This window comes from Artibeus jamaicensis, unplaced genomic scaffold, assembly GCF_021234435.1.
Source record: "Artibeus jamaicensis isolate MK-2021 breed Jamaican fruit bat unplaced genomic scaffold, CSHL_Jam_final contig_332, whole genome shotgun sequence".
Taxonomy (NCBI): domain Eukaryota; kingdom Metazoa; phylum Chordata; class Mammalia; order Chiroptera; family Phyllostomidae; genus Artibeus; species Artibeus jamaicensis.
In genome coordinates this window covers 28,338,163-28,353,596 of record NW_026521788.1, presented here as the reverse complement: position 1 = coordinate 28,353,596, position 15,434 = coordinate 28,338,163, and the positions used below count along the sequence as shown (strand labels likewise).

At 40.5% G+C, this 15,434-nt stretch overlaps 1 protein-coding gene across 8 annotated transcripts in view; it reads left to right on the top strand.

Annotated features, from left to right (window-relative positions):
* KCNMA1 (potassium calcium-activated channel subfamily M alpha 1) overlaps positions 1-15,434 on the top strand; it is a 735,030-nt gene that overhangs the window by 481,246 nt on the left and 238,350 nt on the right. The window lies entirely within an intron of this gene.

The window sequence follows — 15,434 nt, the reverse complement described above, 5'->3', positions numbered from 1 at the left end:
TACAGCAAGGTGGTGTGTAACAACTAGTGGGTGAATCCTAGTCGATCTTTTCCATTAGGACTGACATGAAAGGCTTCCTTGGGCTGAAATGTCTTCAAGGACTTCGTCTGGAATTTGAATATTCACGCCCCATGTCTGTGACCTTAGATCTGTTGATCATATTGTAATATTTCCTCTTTCTTCACTTCAACAAGGAGCTGCTTTGTGCTTTATGACATCCAGCATTGCCTGGGGTGGGCGGGGGTGGGGGGGCAGCTGTTAAAGCAGTGGGAGAGAGGAGCACAAACAATGGGATTGCTAAGCTAAGAGAAAGACCATTTTTGGAGAAAGAGCTGAGCAACGGACTAAAACCACAAGTTTAACTTATTGTACAGTTTTTCTTCCTTACATTTCCTTTGAGAGGGTTTTTCTCCTACATCCATTTATCACCTGCCGTAGCGAGTGCCAGCGTCACTGGTCTAGAGCATGATGGACACAGTGGTGAGTGGGGGGAAGTGCTTGCTGCAGTGGAGCTGACCTGCCGAGGGAGACAGGCAGCAGTCATCTGAACAAGCACAGAAGACCACTGTAGGTGTAATAAAGTGTAATAAATAGTGTAAAGGAGAACAGGGGCACGGGTGGCCTGAGGACATCTGTCCGAGCTCATGTCAGTTGAGACAGCCTTGCAAGAATCCAGGGGAAGACCATTCCAGAAAGGAGTGGAAGGGAAAGGCCTGAGCTGGAAAGGAATTGGGGAGTGTTTGAGGTGCAGGGGCACAGTGCAGAGGGCGGGAGGCCCAGGAGAGGAGAAGTAAAGTGAATAGACAATAAATCATGTAAAGTCTCCAGAGCAAGGCGAGGAATATGAACTTTTTTTCAGTGTGATGGCAGCAACCTGAGGGCTTTTAAGATTTTATTTATTTTTAGAGACAGGGTAATGGAGGGAAAGAAACATTGATCGATCACCTCTTGCTCGCCCCCAGTTGGGGAGCTGGCCCACAGTCCAGGTGTGTGCCTTGACTGGGAATTGAACCAGTGACCTTGGTTTGTAGGATGACACCCAATCCACTGAGTGGAGAGGGAAAAGATGAGTTATTGCATATATATTTAAGAGATAAAAATCAATAAAAATTTATTTCCCTACTTCATGGTTCTCTTATTCATCTCACTGCACCAGCGTGTCACATGTATGAATGAATGAATGAACGAATGAGTCACAATCCTACTTTGAATATCCACTGATGTTCAGTGTCTATCAGACAGAAAGCGGATTGGAATAAAGTGGGGGAGAAATGGGGAGGCCCCAGTGCACTCTGTGCTGGGTCTGAGAAGCCTGTCAGTGGCTGGGCTGGGCACAGGAGGTGGGGTCCTGTGATGGCAGCTGGGTGCAGGGCACAGTCTGGAGATGCCCCCCTGTGCAGTGTCTGTCTCCTGTCTTCGGTTTGGGCTCAGGCTGTAAGGCCAGATGACCATGACCTTGTCAGCCATCACAACAATAATTGCTCCTCAGGATTTGTGTAGGCATGGAAAGATTGGAAATGACAGAGGTTTATTTGAACCTTTCAGCTTTTTGGATTTAAAGATTAAGGAGTTAGAGAAAATGAAAAACAGCAAATTGGAAAATCCTGGCAGGCTTCCCACCATGGACGGGGATATGTTAGCTTTTGTGTTTTCTCGGTCTTCACTGGGACTCCGCTGCTCTCAGGTGTCTGCTGAGTCCTTTCTGTGCTGGGATAAGGGGACCCCGAGTAGTGAATGATTTACCATTTACCTGTGCATCTCTCTGTGTCCGTCAGTAGGACAATTCTGCTTCTATCTGAGGAGTTCCCAAGTCCCTTAGCCTGTCCAGTGCCACAGCTACGATTTCATGATATTAGTTCGCAGAGTGACCCTAACCTGATTACTCAGGTCCCAGGTGCCAAGTTTGACCCTCTGAAGGGACAGAAGTGGCTGGGACCCTCCCTGCCTGGAGCTGCTGGCTTCAGGTTACTGAATCTTTGCTGTGGGCACAGGATATGCACTCAGTCCTGACTTTATAACAACAGCAACCGAAAATTATAAACATAAGTAGAAGTTTTGATGTAAATATGATGGAAAAAAATTAAAACTGGAGAAAATTAAAGAAATCCAGCCTTCACAACACAACCACTTTTAACATTTTATCCTCTTCTTGTAGTTTTATTTTTTCATATACCTACTTTTTAATAGTTTAATCAGGGAGAGCATGAACTTTATATCCAACTTGTTTTTTTCAGTGTTTCAATTTGAGTGTTTTTTTTGTGATTTAAAAAACATAACATAAACTTTTTCATGTTAACCACTTGTAAGTGCTCAGTTCGTCAGCGTGCAGTGCGTTCAGAGTCAGGAGGCAGCTCCAGAGCGCGCAGTCCCAAGGGTCCGAAGCTCTGTGCCCACTGAGTAACCTCCTTTGCCCCCGCTTCTCAGCCTCTGATAAACATAGTTCTACTTTGTATCTTTTCTTTAACTTAACTTTTGATCCTAAGCATTTCTCATTGTTACATCATTTTTCAAACTTGTATAATATCCCATAAAGAAGATGGACTGTATATAAGAGACATTTTTTTTTAGATTATGAAGCTGTTTTTTATTTTTCTTGTTTAATGAATAATTTTGCAATAAACATCTTTGTTCCTGTAGCATTTTAAAAAATATTTTGTCATATTTTCTTAGGCTACATTCCCAGAAATGGGATTAATTTGATTTATAATGTGGAATTACTTTTTGAAAATACTGTAGAAACTCACAATTCCACTATCAGATTATAAGACCGTTGCATTGCAGAGTCAGCTCTAGTAAGAAGAAGTCAAATACATTGCTAGTTAAGTAGAATAAATATATCGTTACTGTGATTTTGTTTAATATGCATTTATTTATTTCATTCAAGTATAATACTTTTTAATGGCCGTTCACTAGTTACTTTTCCTATTTCATGATGTGTCTGTTTGTGATTTTTGTGACTATTTATGAACTAGGGATGTGATATTGTATATACATGTTTTTGACATTACAAATAATTTATCCTAATTATATATTTAATTAAATTATTCTCTATTATCTTCATTACTTTTTTGATATGTAGAGTTTAAAGATTTTTATGATGTCTGATCTGATATTTAAAGTTTTTATGATTCCTTTCACCTCTGAGTTTAGAAATTCTTCTCTTCAACCCTGGCTAGTATAGCTCAGTGGATTGAGCACTGGCCTGTGAACCAAAGGGTCACCAGTTCGAGTCCCAGTCAGGGCACATGCCTGGATTGCAGGCCAGGTCCCCAGTAGGAGGCACATGAGAGGCAACCACACGTTGATGTTTCTCTCCCTCTTTTTCTCCCTCCCTTCCCCCTCAAGAAATAAATAAAATCTTTAAAAAAATTCTCTTCAGAAGGCAAATAAATATATAATTACATTTTCTTCAGTTTGTCTCTGGTATATTATTTATATTTAATTTTAGTTCATCTCAATTTAATTTCAATTATGGTATGAAGTGACTGTTTAAATTGATACCATTGTTAATCATCCACTCCATCATTACATAATGCTTGTTTCCCTTTTAATTTAGATGACTTCTTTTATTGTGTATTAAAGTCTTCCCCACATAATAACAATTGATTTTGTAACTTTCTTATTCTATTGTCTTGTGGTAAATGTGGCCTATATGACTTGTACATTTTGGAATTTGATGAAGTATTTTTATGGCCTACTACATAGTTTTTGTGACTGTTCAATAGTTGTTATTAAAATTATTAAAGACTAATATTAAACTAGTGTTCCTAGTTTACTAATATATGTGTTTATCTGTCCATTCAGATAGATATCTATAAATTTATCCTAGGGAATTAAATGCTATGCAAATATTCTATATATGTGCTTATATTTTGCCTAGTTTCTGGAAAATGAACATTAGAGTCTCTCACTATGTGTGACATTATCAAGTTTTTGTTTCCCTGCATTCTTGTCAGATTTTGTTTTATATATATCTCAAAGGTATATTCTTAGGTATATAGAATTTTTTCACTGTTGCATTTTCTTGGTGGATTGTTTCTTTATCAATATGAAGTATGACATTTTTGTGATAAATTTTTGTTGGAGCTGCTACTTTATTTGATACTGTTATTGCCTTGTTTGCCTTTTATGCTAAACATTTTTCTGGCATGTATTTTCCAGTCTTGCATTTGTAACTTTCCTTTGTGTTTTGCTTTCATTGTATGTCTCCAACAGCAGGCATCTGAAGCGTGTCATTGCTGTTTATATCCTATCTGAGAGTCTTTGTCTCTTAGTAGATGAATTTAGCCCATTCAGTGTTGTTGTGTTTACTAGTGTATTGGGGCTCTTTTAGCAGTTGCAATAATGTTTTCTAATTAATATGCTTTTGGCTATTTCTTGCCACAAGTCTTTTCCTTTAGTTGGTTGATAATTTTTTAATCACTTTTCCCCTTCTTCAATTTGGAATTTGTATTTCCAAATATATTCTTGAGTTTTTATACACATACTTAAACTTTTCTGTTAATATGTATAATTAATAGTATCTTTCCCTGAAGCAAGACAAGAACTTTAGCACATTTTTCAGACCTCCAATGCCTTCTCCCCTTCATACCTTTATTTTCTCTCTAGTATCATCTAGAGATTTTTAGATCATTCTTATTATTTATTTTTATAATATTTTGCTAACACATAAACTAATCAGTTACTTTTACTCTTTTCCTACTTTGCTTCTTCTATCTTACCATTTAGGTATTTATTTTTCTTCCACCTGGCAAAGTATGTATTTCCTCATTCAAAATAATTTCCCCCGGGGATGATGGAGCTGTCCTTCCTTTGTTTTCTTGCATTCAGTGCATCTAAGAGAATTTTGACAGTAATTTGATTCTCATTGCTTTGAGTGTTTTATATCATCACACTGATTTCCTGAGACGTCATCAGTTAAATTTTAAAAGACCTATATTTCATCTAGGCATATCTGAGAATGCAGGTTACCCTTTTGTTCTAGGAAACTTTCTTCTAATGTTACTGAAAAATTTTCAGGCTTTCTATTGCATTTATTTCCTTCTCCTGGAAACTCAATTACATAAACGTTGAAAATTCTACTCCTCTCTTTCATGTCTCTTAATTTTACTCTTATACTTTTTTTTGTGGTTCCAGTATTTTATTTAGTTTCTTTTTTTAATACATTTTTTATTTTATTGATTATGCCATTACATTTGTTCTATTCCCCCCTTCATTCCCCTCCACCCTACACACCCCTCCCTACCATTCCCCCCCTTTAGTTCATGAATGCATGTCTCAAGTTCTTTAGATTCTATATTTCCCCTACTATTCTTACCCTCCCTCCTATCTGTTTTCTATCTACTGTCTATGCTACTTATTTTCTGTACCTTCTCCCCCCTTCTCCTTCTCCCACTCCCCTGTTGCTAACCCTTCTTGAGATCTTCATTTCTATGGTTCACTCCTGATCTAGCTGTCCTCTTAATTTGCTTTTGTTTTAGGTGTGGTTGTTAATAACTGTGAGTTTGCTGTCCTTTCACTGTTCATCTTTTTTTATCTTCTTTTTCTTAGGTAAGTCCCTTTAACATTTCATATAATAAGGGCCTGGTGATGACGAACTCCTTGAATTTGATCTTATCTGAGAAGCACTTTATCTGTCCTTCCATTCTAAATGAAAACTTTGCTGGATAAAGCAATCTTGGATGTAGGTCTTTGGATTTCATGACTCAGAATACCTCTTTCCAGCCCCTTCTTGCCTGTAAGGTCTCTTTTGAGAACTCAGCTGACAGTCTGATGGGAACTCCTTTGTAGGTGACTGTCCCCTTATTTCTTGCTGCTTCTAGGATTCTCTCCTTCATTTGAATCTTGGCTGATGTAATGATGATGTGCCTTGGTGTGTTCCTTGTTGGGTCCAACTTCTTTGGGACTCTCTGAGCTTCCTGGATTTCCTGGAAGTCTACTGCCTTTGCCAGAATGGGGAAGTTCTCTTTTATTATTTGTTCTAATAAGGTTTCCACTCGTGACTGTTCTTCTTCCTCTTCTGGTACTCCTATAATTTGGATTTTGGAGCATTTAAAGATGTCCTGGAGGTTCCTAAGCCTCTCCTCATTTTTTTGAATTCTTGTTTCTTCATATTTTTCTCTTTGGTCATTTTTTCCTTCCTTCTGGTCTACTCCCTTGATTTGAGTCCCAGTTTCCTTTCCATCACTATTGGTTTCCTGTGCATTTGCATTCATTTCAATTAGTTTAGTCTTCATATGTTCCTCTAATTTGTGACTAAAATCAACCAGTTCTGTGAGCATCCTGATCACCAGTGTTTTGAACTGTGCATCTGAAAGTTTGGCTGTTTCTTGATTGCTTAGATTTATCAGCTCTGGGGCTCTGAGTTGTTCTTGAGCCATATTTTGATCTGTTTGTGCCTGTTACATATGAGGAGAGGTGCCTTAGGTGTTCACCAGGGCGGGGCCACCAAGGTTGCTGGTTTGTGAAGCTGTATGTGGGGGCGGGGTCAAAGAGGGAGCAATGGTGGTCCTCTCCACTCGCCCAGTCCGCTTCACTGCTCGCCTCAGCCTGTTTATCTGAGTGCAAATGTGTGAGTCCGCCCTCCTGAGCCAGGGCCTGCGTGATCTGTCTCAATGCTGGTCTTTTCACTGGTTTATCAGCGCACAAATTTGATACCACAGCCAGCCAGCCACACTGTGCCTTCCCTGCATCCACCCGTAGCTACCCCGCACTTGGTATCCGCCCCTCAGCCGCCTGCGCGCTACCCAAGTGGGGGGATCTTTTTTGCCGGACCCACTCCGCTGCTGGCTTCACCCCTCTCACCGGTTTAGCTGAGCGGTTCGTTGTTTTTGGAATCCATATAGTTCAATTTTCTGTGGTTTGGTTGCATGTATTGTTGTTAAAACTTTGTTATTTTTAGATTTGGTTGTGCGAGGAAGCAAAGTGTTTCCACCTACGCCTCCATCTCGGCAGAAGTCTTATTCTTATACTTTTTAATTCCTCTGTTTCTTTGTGAAGGGATCTCTGTGAACCCAACCTTCTAGTTTGTTTGTAGCTATGTCCATTCTTCTTTTAGTTGGTCTTTTAAGATTTTGATGTTTAGAGTTTTACATTCTAAAATATTTCATTGAGTTTTGTTGAGTTGACCTCTTTTCTCACAAATGCTTTATCAATTAAACTTTTTCTAAAATCATTGCTTTGTTAATGTCGTATCCTCAACTGTCAGTTTGGTAGAATATGTATCTGCCTTCAAAGAAAGTTTGACTTTCCTCAGATGTGTGGTGATTTTTGATATTGTGCTTTTCTTTGAATTTGGGATTTTCTGTTAGGTTATATGCAGGTGCCACCTTTGCTTATCTGGGGAGTTCCTGGGGGTGTGTAGAGCATTTTGGTCCAATAGCTGGTCTTGTGGCTGTGGACACAGGACTTCCAGTTCACTCAGGGTGTTGCTTTACCCACTAAAATGCCCACACTTACTGTGTCACACCGAGTGATCTTGTTTGGCACCCCAGTGGGTCAGTCAGAGTCCCAGCCTCCCACTTTCCCATGCCAGTCACCTTTCATCTTTTGGACATTTGTTTTCTTCTTCATTAGATCTCCTGACCACACTACCCCCACCAACCTCAATCTTTGTGGAATTTCTCATCGGAATTTATTGACTGAGGACATTTCTGATATTCTGTTGTTATTATCATGGAAATATAGATATATTTAGATATGTATATAAATACACATGTATTTATATGTATTCTTACTCTGTGTGTTGTACAAATGCAAAGTTAGGTTTCTCTGCTCTGCCAAGTTCATTTCTGACAGGATATTCACTTTTTATCTACAACATGTGGTTTTCTCTTATGTGCTGTAGCTTCCTCCTCCATTTTTTTTGTCCTCATGGGGTTTTATTGATTTTCCCCCCCTTTAGTATTACTTTAGAAAGGTTTTGAGAGGTGGCAGAGATAAACCATTCTGTTCAATCTGCTATGCTTAATCAGAATGCTCCAAATAATTACTTTAATTAACTGGTGAATTATAAATGTTGGTATTTTACGTAGAATTTTAGCATCTCTAATCCTGTGAGATTATTTTTCCTTTGCGTGTTGAGAGTCAGTTTTTGGTGCCAGGTTTATGTTTATTTTGTAATACAAGTATAGCATCTTTCCATCTTTTTTGCATCATGATGGTTTGACATTTCAAAAATATGTATGTGTTTTAAAAAATTTAATAATAAATCATATGGGTGCAAAGTCTTTGAGGGGAAGCTACTGATAAATTTTTCAATTTATATTTCAGTTATTATTCTGTAATGGTTTTATGTGTGTATTAACTTTCAGAGTTTACATTTTTCAGAAAGTTGTTCCTACTCACTGTGTTTTTCAGGTCTTATTGCTATGTATTTTGCCTGACTTTTTTTCTATTTTTTTTAATGGGATCTGCCCATTCTTCATCTTATTTTGTTTGTTTTCTGTATTGTTGTTGTTTTTACCTCCACAAAGTGATTTGGAACTTTTTATCAATTATAAACTCTGATATAGCAATCATATTTTCCCTAGTGTTGTTAAAAGTACTTTTTCACTAAAATCTTAAGGTGACTGCATTATTTCATAAGCAGTTTCTCAATATACCTTTGATTTCTTCTTATAGTTAGGTAGCATGTTTTTAAAAATTAATTTAATCATAGTAAAGAGCCAGTTTCAGGTTACTCAGGTAATTATACTCAGGTAGAGAGAAATTTGCTATCTGGGGAAAATATTTAAACTTGGTCTCTTTGGCACACTACTAGCCATAATAAACAAATATATCAAGACAAATTAACAAGTTAGATGTTAAAAAAAGAAAAGACACCCCAAACCAGTAGTTCCGAAATGTGGCTGCCCAATGGCATCATTTGGGAAGCTATGAAAAATTCCCACACCCAGGCTGCATCATAGACCAGTTAAATCAGAGTGTCTGGGGGTGGGACACATCAGTCTTACAATGCTCCGGTAGGTGTCTGCAGTGGCCTCAAAGGCTGGGACCACTGTCCTGCAGCCTTGTGATTTCAGTGTGGTCTCTGTACAAGAGCGACACCTAGAGGTGTTTGGAAATCAGAGTATCAGGCCCCATCTCAGAACCACAGTCGTCATCTGAATGGTAACACATCCCAGTGATTCCTGTGCACATGCACTTTGAAAGTGGGTTTCTACAGCGGGTGGAGAAAACTAGGCCCCACACTCTGTTGGTCTGAATAAAATTTTACCGGACTACATCCATACACATTTGTTCACATATCTTTTCCAGCGGAGTGGTAGTTGTGACGCAACCTAAAATATGTGCTGTCTGCTCACTTACAGAAAACCTCTGCAATGCTTTTCACCCTCGATGGCTCATTACATCATACCACAGCTCTCACACCCTCTGCCTGCCAGGAGCCCAGGCCCATTAAGTCAGAATGGGGGAGGCTAAAGTGAGGCCCAGGCATTAGTAATTCTTAGAGCATCCCAGGTGATTTAAATGTAAAGCCAAGGTTTAGAACCACTACCCTCAATGTACATAGAGAAGATGTAGATGCATTTTCTTAAAAATCTATTTTTTTGTTGGCAGCAGCCATTTTTGAATATTGAAAATAATAAAACAGTGATGGAAAGACATACATTTGACCATATAACAAAATTTAAAAATCAAAAAGGAAGACTCACATTAAGCAAAATTTTAGACTTAGAAAAAAACTAAGCAAAATTAAAAGGAGAATGACAAACTGTGGGAGTTAATATATAACATAAAATATCCTTGTTATAAAAGAGATCAAACATATGAATAAGAAAAGATGAACACACAGAAGCCAGTTTATTTAAAGCAGAAAATAAAATGACTTAATAATTATATGAAAAAATAATTAACTTTATTAACATAGAAAAGCAAAATGAAGTAGTGATAAGCCACTGTTTGGAGTTGGAGCTTGTCAGACTGGGACTCTTCATCCCCCCTCCCCCCCAGTCCTTCCTTTTTTTAAAACCACAATACTTAATACAGCGGGAATATTGGTAAAAGAGCGTTTTTATATTGACAGAAATGCAGATTGTTAGAATTTGGCAATGTGGTCACAGTGTCCAAAGTGCTTACTTGAGTTGAAAGTGCTTGGTGTTTAAAATTTGGCCAAGGTCTGTGCCAGGGCAGTGGTTATGAGCTGGGGTTTTGTAGAGCTAGACAAATTTGGGCTGAAATATGGCTCTGTTGCTTACAAATTGTGTGCTGGACATTCTATCCGTTCATCCTTAACTATTTTCTTCTGTTTAACAGATTAAATAAGATATCGTTAAAGGTTTTGGAATGTGGGTAGTAATTAAAAATAGTAGACTTGGGCAGTAATTGATTTACAACATTGTCAACATCATCATTTCACCAGTAATTTAAAATAATGGTAACACTATATACCGTGTGTGTGAGTGTGTTTCTGTTTGTCTTGTTTGCTTTTCTGTGGGGTTGTATACCACCCTGTGTAATTGTTGTAATTGTGTAGCTTCACACAATGAAATGACCATTTATTTACTGAGAGCACAGTGCACCTAATGCACTGTCAGACTACCTAGTCTTCTAGTGCGCCCAGGCAGGTTCGAATGGCGCCTGTGTCTGTGAGAGAAGGGAAGTTCTCCGTGTAGAACTCCAGCTGCACCAGTGGCCTCCATCCATCCCATGGGGAACTCTGCAGCTGGGTGGCCCTTCAGAGCTGTCCTAAAAGTTGAGACAAGGCAGCAGGACTTTGTCCCCACGTTACGAGTTTTGTGAGCCAACTCCGGCCGGGGTGCACCCTTGGGCTAGACCACTCTTTAAGAGCTGGGACAGGTAAAGATACCTGCAGAAGGGATCTGGATTGCTCTCCACACCCTCCACCACAGTTCCTGAGTGTTACTCATCTAATATGTTCTTGCGTGTGATCTGATATGCTGGTATTTTATTTGGGATTCTTATATTTAGTCATTAGTGTACTGAGCATGCCTTTTTCTTTGAATGTGTGGACAACCTGTGTTCAGCCAATGCCAGCTTTCTAAACCAATACGGAGTATGGAAAAAAAGAAAGGTTTTTATTACTCTGTCATAAAAATTGACTATAGAATCAAAGACTGGGGAAATTTACTATTTCTTGATAGTTTGGAAGAACTCACTTATAAAACCATCTGGACCTGGTACCTTTTGGGGAAGGGCATAATTCATGTTTTTCTGGTACGTACACATTTTGTTGACAAATCTGTTATGGCCATTTTCTATTTCCCTAGAAGGTCATTTTATTACAGCTATGTTGAATTATATGGGGTAAGTAATAAGAATATAGGATTATAAAGCAGAGAAGATGAATACTTTGTTACTTAGGCACTGACCATCCTACCGCTCTCTTGTCTTGGCCTCCTTTACTTAATCTGAGTTGCTGTCTGTACTCCTCTGGGCCCTCTCTGGGGACAGCAGAGTGAGCAGTGGTTAAGGCAGCTCTCCGGTGGGGCTGCTTTGTATTTCCTAAGAGCGTTGGCCCTGACCTCAGAGCTCTTGGCTTTTCCCTTCAGTAAGTACTATGTAGTTCCCAGTGCACAGTATCTGACCTTTAGTTCTCTGTTATCTAATTCATTCTCAAGTCTGATGTATTCCTTCAGTTCGAGCAGGTGTTTATTGGGCATCCACCTTATGCCAGGCACTAACTTAGGTCTATCAAATACGGCCATGAGCAAAACAAATGTGAGTCCTTCCCCTCACAGAACTGATGGGGTAGCTAAGTAGAAAGAAAGCAAATTACATAAATAAGATGCATGTGCTTTATACTGAGGAGAAAAGAAAAGCAGGCAAGGGAAATAAAAAAACGGGGGTGTTATCGGAGGAAATGGACTCTTGTGGTGTCGTGGAAAAAGAATTTCAGGGACACTCACGCAGGAGGAGGGTTTATTTAGAGTGAAGGGTGACAAGTGACAGTACATTCTCAGAGAGGGACAGAGAGCAGGCAGGCTATGTCCCCATATATTTCCGTGGGTTTGCGAAAGAGCAGGCCTACTTTCAAACTAGGCAGTCTCTTTCCTGGATTGTCCAGGGCCTCTCCAGTCTGATCCTTTCCCCAGACTTTCCCAGGCTAGTGCCTCCCCCTTTCACAGTCTCCATTGTGCCTTCTACTGCATAGGCGCTTAGTAAAATGGAATTTCCCTTCGGGGCGCTCATCCCTCCCCCGTTAACCCAGCTGGCTGACACCAGCTCCCCCTCAGGGTGGATGTAAAGCAGGATGTTGTACAGAAAGATGCTGGGGTGACTGTGAGGCTGCTGTTTCCTAAGTTAATGAGGCTTAGTTTGCTCCCTTCTCTTTCATTAATAACTAGCCGCCTACTCTGACAGGGGCAGAGTGAAGGCAGACTTTCAGTTTTGGATAGAATAACCAGGGAACGTCTCACTGAGACAGTGACACTGCGTAAATACCTGAAGGAGGTGAGGCTAGGGAAGCATGTGGACATCTGGGCCAGAGTGTGCAGGCAGAGAGAATGGCGTGTGCAAAGGCCCTGAGGCAGGAGCATGCCTTCCCAGTCCAGATCACTGAAGAAAGACAGATCCAAGGGAAAGTAGTACGAGGAGGAGGAGGAGGCCGAAAGGACACGAGGGTGGCCTTGCTTTCGGTCCTTGAAGGACTTTGACTTTGAATGAAATGGGAGCATTAGAGGACTCTGAGCAGAAGAGTGACAGGATCCGTTTTACCTTTTAACAGGCCCACTCTAGCCGCTGTGCTGAAAATAGACCATAATGGGTCCAGGGCAGAAAGCAGTTAGGGAGCTGTTGTGAACTCTGGCCTGAAGGATGTATGCTTCAGACCACCATTTCTCTAGATAGTCTGGCATGATCCCCAGATAAACGTAGACTGATTTTTTAACCCATGTCGAACTTTGTTAACTCATCGTGTTCGTGAAACCCAAAGCCACGAGAAGGACCAGCACAAGGCTGTCAGATAAACGGAGCTCGCCATTGTTCCACCCATGAGAATGCTGCTTCTGCATCACTGGGTCCCTGTTGCAGGGGCATTTCCCTCGGTTTCCACCCTGGGATGACTGTTCTCCTGAGAGCCAGCTTGTTTTTCTCTGTCGTACATTATTAACTTACTGTGTCTTCCTGCCTTCTTTTGTCAGAAAGCTGCTCAGAGATAGACTGTGGTTTACCTCTAGCAAGAGTGCAGGACCTGTGGCTGCTGCATCCATTTTTTTCCTACCCTTATTTTCATATACCTCGATTATAAGAGAAGCTTTTGTTCTGTGTTAAGTTTATGAGTCACTTTAAAGAGTGGTGAGCTACAAACAAATGATATAAGGATGCAAGCAACATTACTTAAAGATAAAAAGAAGGAAATACAGCTTGAAGTTTAGGTCATTTGCATTCTGCTTTTTGTTTCCATAAGTGAAAAAGAAATATACATACCTATGTGTATACACACACACACATACACACACACACACACGCACACACTGGATTTTCAGGATGAAGCCATTACTAGAGAATCCTCGTGTCCCTGACGGCTGGCTTCAGTGTTGCCAGTCTGTCTCTGCCCGGGTTCCTATGTGTGCTGCTCTGTCTCCCACAGCGTGTGACAGTGGCGCTGGAGTGAGGTCAGCCCTCTCCGTCAATGCTTAGGACCAACAGTAGAATTTGTTCAGCATATACTTTCCAGCCCCTGCCACTCATTCGGATTGAATAAGACCTGCAAAGGTCTTTGAAAACACTTTTGCACAAACAGTGTATTTTCTGCGACCTTGGATATTGGAAGATATTTTTTGCCTTCTTTGCTGTGGAACAACCACCTGGCTGGGCACACAGATCTGGGCCTGACTCTCCTTGTCCTAACATTCCAAGTGTTGCTGCTCAGCTGTCCTGCAGAACTCACTGTTACACTGACTGGCATGTGATGTTAGTTGCATTAGTGGTAACTCTCTCCCTACCCTGACACTTTATTTTTATTTTTAAGTTTAATACTTGATGCTTACAGGAAGAAAAGCCGTATGCTTCATGGCATTGGTTTCTAAGCGCTGGCCGTCCATTTTACCTTTTACTCTCGAGTCACTTTTTCGTATCTAGCAAGTTCATTCCTAGTATGTCCTGGCTGTACTTGTGGTCTCATCGGTACCTCCCTTTGCAACACATTTTATTCATAGGCTGGAGCTTTGTGATTTTCTCTCCTTTTACATTTTCTTAAGCGTCCTCTTTTTTTCTGTCCCTTTTCTGTACTTTCTGTTTTCTGAGATGATGTCTCAGTTTCGTCCCCTCCATCAAGGCTGGTTTTCAGCGGTGTAAGTCAGCCTTTCATCATTTGGGCTAGGACTCTGTTTTGGACTCTCGGATCTTTTCATTTCATCAACATCCTTTCTCATCGCTACACTTTCTATTTTAATAAAAGTAACATAAACATCATTTAAAATAGAAGGCACATGTTTTCTGAAGAGCACTTTTGGTTCATGAAGGTAAATCCTGTTCAGAGAGAAATTTCCCTTTTGAGCCATTATCCTTCCTTCCCTCCCTGTGCAGTGCCATCCCTCCCTGCCCTGCGGGCTTTAAATGAGCTCTCCCTGTACCTTAGGCTTGAACAAGGAGTAACCTGACGGGGCCTGATGTGGAGCTGTTTAGGGAAACATCTGGTCTGCCTGCTTCCCTCGATTCATCCTGGGATGTCTAGCAAATTGCCACCACTGCTTCCCACCATTATGCATTAGATGACCCCTCACATACGGGGTCAGAATAGTCTGGCTACTGTCAACAGCTTAGCCCACTGGGGCTCAGCAGCCCACAGCACATGGGACACTGAGCAAAATGCTTTAGGAAAATCTGCAAAAGGAAATCCCTTTGAGAGCGGACATGATATCCAAAGTGTCTTGAAGCTGCAGTCATTGGTGAGCAAGTCTGTGGCACAGCAGCCCAGCGTTAAGTCCCATGAGTGACTCAGGGTGTTTTACCACTCACAGATTTGCTATCGACAGAAACAGATTTTGGCTATTAAAGCACAGCAGTCATCTGAATTATCTTTGATCCTTGCTTGTGTGTTTTTTGTCTCCGTCTTACTCTCTCTTCTGCCACCTAGAGACACTGGCTCTTGTTCTCCATTCAAGAGAGGTTGCTGATTTAGAAAAGAGAAACATTTATGTGGACACTTTGTGAAAGTGGGATTATGCAAATTTTGAGTCCTGAAGTTATGGGTGTGAGAATTTAGAAAATAAATAATGCTGTCGGGCTGTGGGCCCTGCTCTTCATTTAATCAGGACTGAAGATAAGATTTTATAAATCCATCCAAGACCTCAGATTATCCGACTTGTTCCTAATCTTCTCTTAGCATAAAGGTTACCCTGAGCTATTCCCAGTAATTTTCAGAGACAAATCCTCTCAGAACAGGAGGTAACTTTTTAGTGGGTTAGATTGGAGATAGACACAGGAGAGGCCTCGTTCAAGAGGGCTGTCCCCACCAGACCTTCCTTCAC